The sequence below is a fragment of the Epinephelus moara genome, chromosome 10 (assembly GCF_006386435.1).
Source record: "Epinephelus moara isolate mb chromosome 10, YSFRI_EMoa_1.0, whole genome shotgun sequence".
NCBI lineage: Eukaryota > Metazoa > Chordata > Actinopteri > Perciformes > Serranidae > Epinephelus > Epinephelus moara.
The window spans coordinates 35,599,148-35,605,726 of record NC_065515.1 but is presented as its reverse complement, the minus strand read 5'-3'; the positions used below and the strand labels follow the sequence as shown (position 1 = coordinate 35,605,726).

At 40.1% G+C, this 6,579-nt stretch overlaps 1 long non-coding RNA gene across 1 annotated transcript; it reads right to left on the bottom strand.

Moving 5' to 3' along the window:
* Positions 1 to 220: 220 nt before the first annotated feature.
* Positions 221 to 5,904, bottom strand: LOC126397268 (uncharacterized). Its single transcript, XR_007570631.1, has 4 exons — positions 5,784 to 5,904; positions 5,201 to 5,378; positions 1,294 to 1,437; positions 221 to 638 (listed from the first exon to the last, which is right to left on the bottom strand). It is a non-coding gene; the product is annotated as an uncharacterized LOC126397268 (long non-coding RNA).
* Positions 5,905 to 6,579: the final 675 nt, after the last annotated feature.

Below are 6,579 nucleotides of genomic sequence, written 5' to 3'. Positions count from 1 at the left end.
CCTTTTTTTGACCATGCCTTTGTACATGAAATGCCCACACTAACCACTGAGCTACTGGGCACCCCATGAAGAAAAAAGAAATAAAAAAGCAAAAGAAAAAGTGGCATAATAAAGAGACGGCCGACACGTCGTCTCGTTTCATCTTGTGTCATCATGTTTCACGCATGTTTAAATGACAACAAAATGCAGTTTTTTTTCCTGCTAGGCCGATGCAGTTATAGGCAAAACACTGCAAGCTATAAAGTGCAGGTAGACAGGTTTTTTTTTTTTTAACATTTCACCAGATCTAGCTGATCCCCCATTTCCAGCTAAGCTAAAGACAGAAAATTATTGCATTTCCCAAAATGTTGAACTGTTCCTTTAAGTGGAAGAAACGATAGCAGCACTGCCCTTGAGGCTCATAATCCAAATTGTTCCAGTAGAGCTGCCTGATGTCATTGGGACGCTCTGAGGGACACAGCAGCTGTAACCTTCCATCTCCCGAGAGTCATTGTCCAATTGCACAAGAGTCGCTTCAGGAGGCAATAAGTCATCTATCACATCTATTGAACGCTCTCGGTCACCAGTAGGAACTGCAGCAGCATCAATTTAAGTTAGAACCTTTAACACTGACATTCTCTCCACCCAGAGACTTTGGCCTGTAATAGACAAAAACAATCATTAGACCTTTACAATAAAAAATACTGGAATACTGTAATGCTGTCTGGTTTGAAAATGTGATTAAGCTTGTAAGTTTCCTACTTTAACAGCTTCCTTTACAGGCCAGTCATTGAAAATGCCAATATTTGGATTTTATTTCTACTGGCCTAAACTTTCAAATCTGACACCTTTGAACTGACTCCAAATCAGTGTTATATTTACAGGTAAACTCAGGGAAGTCTTCCCCCAGTAACTTCACATCTCAGTGATGTGTAGACTTTTGAAAGGATGGAATAAATACTTTCTCATTGGATCAAGGGCAAGATGTGGGAGGTCCATGCATACATTCTACTCTGAAAACATGACACTGGATGGTGATGCACATCAGGAGGCTTGATATTCTCGGAAAAAATAGGAGTTTGACACTAAGAAATCTCAGCATGTGGTCAAGTAATCGTTGACTAACCACTATTGATTTTCAGTCCTGTCAGTCCCCTGCAAATATGGCCATTCTGTGTTACAGTAGACAGTAAATGTTCTACTTTTTCACCCCGGAAAGTAACACAAGTGCTCAGCAAACTTCCTGGAAAATAAAAGATTAAGTTAAAAACAGGAAGTGACAGGGCTTGGCTGAGTGACCTGTATGAACTTTACCTTGGCAGTCTGACAGCGGAGGCAGACGAGGCCTGTCTTGACCTAACCCGTCCATTCTCTGGGGAGTTCCATCTTCGGGACATCCTGCTCACTCTGATGACACGCCTCAGAAATCATCTGTTATTTCCAGCAGTGTGGACACCACTGTATCAGCAAGATGAAGGAAAAATGAGCAAAGAAAGCTTTCATAGCAGTGAGTATGGGTTTCTATGGAATTATTGTAATATAGTAAGGATGTATCAGAACACCCACCAATTTTATATATGTCTTCTCAGAGGAATGATTCAACATGCTGGGAAACAGGCCTATTTGCTTTTTTGTTTGTTGTTTTGTTTTTGTTTTTTACATCAAGATAGATGAGAATATCAGTACAACGCTTACATCTGTCCAATGAATATGATGCTAAACTTGGTTAGCTTAGCTTAAAACTGGAAATGAGGACACAGCCTGGGTGTAGCCTTTATTTAATGTACAGGCATGAGAGTGGTATCAATTTTCTCATCTAGCTCTCTTGAAAAAAGCTTTAAGGTGTCAGAGATTCCCACACATGTCGATTAAAACATCTGCCACCACGTTTTGATTTTCTATTTTTAGAGCTGGACCGTTCATTAGATGTGCTGTTGGAATATATATACAGTTCAATTATTTATAGCTCCACATTTTTGCAGCATGGAGTGTACTCTGGGCACAGATGGAGCGGCAGGACGTCAGCACAGTGAATCAACCATTCACCAACCATTTTGCAAACTGCTGTGGGTGGGAGGCAGGGCAGGGGACACAGACTGCTATATAACACACAGGCAAGGAAATAAAGGAACCAACCGTCATCAGCTACCACCACACAGAGGCTCTAATTCTGTGGGAAACTCTGAAGTGTCACTGCCAAAATGTCAAACTATTCCTTTAAATTTAGGCCAGTCTCTGAACCCAGTGGCCATCTGTCTTACAACGATAAGCCTCCGGGGCAACAGCCGATATTTTAGCAACTCCGGAGTAGCCTGCAAAGATCCAGGCCAAGACTTCCTCTTCCATACGTAGCTCATTTTGGCTAATCTCCGTGAAGAGATATCTGAATTAGGGATGTGCACGATTAGTCGACCACTCAATTTAAGGTTGCTATCCTCACTTGTCAGCACTAAGACCCTACAATACCAGAGTGACGACACTTCCATTGACTCCTGTGGTATGCTGAAGTTAAGCCTCACACGCCCTCTAGTGGGGCATGAGGGCATTACCTTTCCGACCCATTCACTTACAGTATGTCTGACGCGCACTTGCTTGTAAGTTGATGAAAACGGCCTTGTTTTTACTTTTAGGTGTCTTGGTCATATTAAGTCATGCTTATAAGTTGTTTTTTTTCAAGATGTAGAGAGTAACATTATGGTAGACAACTGTTTGTTTGTTTTTCCTGTAAACGGGTCACCGATGCTCCTATTACGGTAGATTATGGTAGATTAGGCTTTTAGGTGTGCTTAACTTTGGAAACGCACAAGAATTCCTGGTCGGCAGCAACGCAGCAATACTGAAGTTCAGTCAGTTCTTGGTCGGATATGCAACGCGCTGTCCCGCCACAAGAGAGCACGTGACCAACTTTCCGCTTGACCAATGTGTGTCGCTACTCTTGTATTGTAGGGTCCTAGTCAGCACTAGAGACACTAGTTGATTAAATTTAGCATTTCAGCTGCATTTAAAATATGATAAGGTTATTTTAATAAGTGATTATAGCTGTAGAGGTATAGTTATAGTGATATAGCCTAATATAGCCAATATTCTTTTGGACAGTGTTTAACCTTATAGATTAAAGTGTGCCCAGTCTTGACTGTTTTTGAAGTGTTTTCTTACTTTTAGACTAGTCAACTAGTCTAAGTTAAAAAGTTGGGGCAATTCCTGATCTACATATGAATGCAGATAATTTAAATATAAAGCCATATTGCTCCATCTCCACACGGACTCTACCTGCTGCTCAAACATGATTGGTCAATACCTCTCAAACTACAAATGGAAACCACAATGCTTCGAATACAAAAGCATTGTCTCATTGATTCTGTATACATACACAGATATCTGTTTAAAGAGATTAACTAAAGGCTGTGCACACTGTGCCAACTGTGTTTATATACAAAGCAAAAAATACAGAATAATAAAGGAGAAAATAAAACAGTAAAGATCAGATCTGTATCAGCAGATATTCAGTATTAAGCAGACTGGAGGCAAAAACCTGATCAGGCCATATTTTTGTTGTTATAATAACATCTTTTAGTTACTTCCAGAAAGCTGTGGCATGTAGCCACACTTTTTTTAAGGACACCATCTGATCATCATCCCTCAGTTGAAAACAAACATTGGCCGTTTTTTGGTCTAAAATCTGGCCGTTGAGTTTCTGCATTAAATTTGTGTGCAATGCTATAACACGCATCACATCTGTGAGCATATTTGAATACTGAGGACTCTGACTTATGAGTAATGCATCACCACTAGCACTGCCTTCTCTGTTTAATGAAGTACATTCAATATAATTTTGCCAAAAAGTTATGAATATGAAACACAACCTGTTTATTGGAGATAAGTTGAGCAGCATCCCTCCAGAAATAAGCATTTTTATTATAAAGTAAATCTATTGCAGTGTATGAAATAAGTATGATTTCACACACACACACACACACACACACACACACACACACACACACAGACACACACATACTACTGCATGCTGTCTGTTGCATTAAATCAAATCAGCGGAGAGAGAGCTCTGGCCTGAATGATTGACAGCTGAGTCCAAATCGATTCTTGTTGAAATCTTGAAACCTTTTCATGCAGCGATGGTTGATTGGACAGCTAAGCTGAGTTATGGAGGTCAGGCAGTTGCTCTAATAAAGCCAAGGTCACGGTTCTTGGTGAAAACATCCAAAATTTAAGTCAAACAGCAACATTTCATCCCTTCGTATCTTCAAAACTCAAACTGTATTTCAAGTGAATACTGTATGAGGTCATTCTATGCATCGTGACTTTAATTGCTAATGTCAGGACTAACTGAGGTGAGGATGAGTCAGATTATAACTATATTCCTTAAACTTTTGCATGGAGCTGTCTTGTTGCATGAAGGTACCTACATTTTCTCTGAAGTTTGACCTTGTTAAAAGCAGAATCCCCAGTGAAACGAAATTGACTGGATGGGCTGCATCAGGAAAAAGGGTTGAACTCCTGGAAAAAACAGTTTTCGCTGCTATTTAATATTTTACGAGTGTATTTTAACTGTGTTTGTGCTCGGAAAACATAGGCAATAAGAATGCATTATTCAAGAAGGTTTCCATGTTTGTTTTCTGAATTTCTGTCAGTAGTCATTAGTCTTCATTTATTCTCCTCTCCTGGTCCCCCAGAGCAAAAAAAGCTCAGGAATATGACCCCCACAGCGTGTGACTCACAGAGCACACAAAGGCCATCACTGAAGTAAATATCCACTCTTACTTACTGCCAGATCTTTTTTCTTTTTTTTTTTACATGGCTGTGTTGACTCGGATGCTCGACACAGTAGGTGAATTTCTGGGCAAAGTACCAGGACTCTGTGGAGAATGTCACCACATTTAGATGCAGCCAAATCAGTCTATTGTTTGCTTTTATACTTTAAGCCACTAATGTTTGTTATTAGAATTCACAAAAGGTCATGAAGTAGCACAATCAATGTTGGCATTTTTCGTTTATGCATTACTGCAGACAAACAATAAAGACCTTTTTCGTGGCAGACGTTTTGACTTGTTGTGGCAGGGAAAGCACAAGTGTAATTAATAACACTCATTACGACTGTGTTTAAAGGTCCAGTGTGCAGCAGATAGGGTAATGTATTGGCAGAAACGGAATACAATATTATTAGTATATTTTCTGAAAATAAGAATGGTTGTGTTTTTGTTACCTTAGAATGAGCTGTTATATCCACGTATGGAGCTGGTCCTCATCCACAGTGATCACCATGTTGCACCTTCAGGTCTACAGTAGCTCAGAACAGATAAACCAAACACTGGCTCCAGATAGGGTCGTTCGTGTTTTCACAACCACCACCATAGTTAGCAGCTCCTCAAAGACAACAGCATCTGAAAAACATTGATATTTTAACGTGAAACTGCTTTATTCAGTGTTTTTACCGGTTTAAATCACCTGGTCTGAGACCTCTGCGCATAACACAGCTCCCGGTAAAAACCTCCCGAACATCTGGATCAGAAATTAAGTGAGCACCAGTGTTGGGAGGTAACACTTACTAGTAACTTGCTATAGTGACAAAATTACTTTTTGTATGTAATTACTAAAAAAAAAGCTTCAGTGATTATATTACAGTTATCCCAAAAACAAATAACTCATTTCAACAGTATTTTTGTTATCACATCACTACTGACTTGAAATATAACAATCACATCGGTGGATTCATTTTAATGTAATCGTCATGCTGTGCATGCATGTCACAAAGCAGCAAGCTAGTTTGGAAGATGGAAAACACTTACTTTAGCGGCTGGAAATATTCCCATTACTTTGAGATTGTCGGGAGGAAAGATGACATAAACACTGTTGCTGCAGGAAGGCCTGGTGGCACTAAAACCCACCGCAAAAAACACACCCTCAGTCCTCTGGTCTGAAACACCTACTACGACCAACAGCACAACATCATAAAGCTCCAGGAAATACATCCCACCAGAGGTGAGCTCTCCTCGTCTACAGAGGATGGCTGTAGCCTCACAGTGGCTAAACAACCAAAACTGGACTTTAATTGTGGACAGCTGCAGGCTACAAAGAAGTAATGAAGCTTGTGGCTGGACTCTGTCTGTTAGACAGAGCCTTGAGAAAATACTGGACACAGACAAGAGAAGACCCTCAAGTAAAAAAAAAAAAATAAAAAATGCCTTTAGCTTCAGGAGCTGCCAATTACCCTGATATTCACACAGAGGCACACATAAGGAGTCTTTTGTGTGGGATAACAGAGCAGTAATATAAAAAGTAGTGTAACGAATTACTATTAGCAGGGAGTAATAAGTAAAGTCATAATATTACTTTGGAAAATACTAATGAGTTATTAGTAATATATTACATTTTTTATAGTAATGAGCCCGACACTGGTGAGCACACATTAGCAGGTGCTGGCCTTGCAGCTCGTTTAATCACCTGGTCCTTTTGTTCTGGGGAGGTATAGACCTCTGCGGATAACTCTGCGTTCGGTAAAAACCTCCTGATCAATGAACACTGGAGGAATTCTAGCCAGGCGAAGTTTCCAGCTGGTTGCAATCTGCAATCCTCACCACTAGA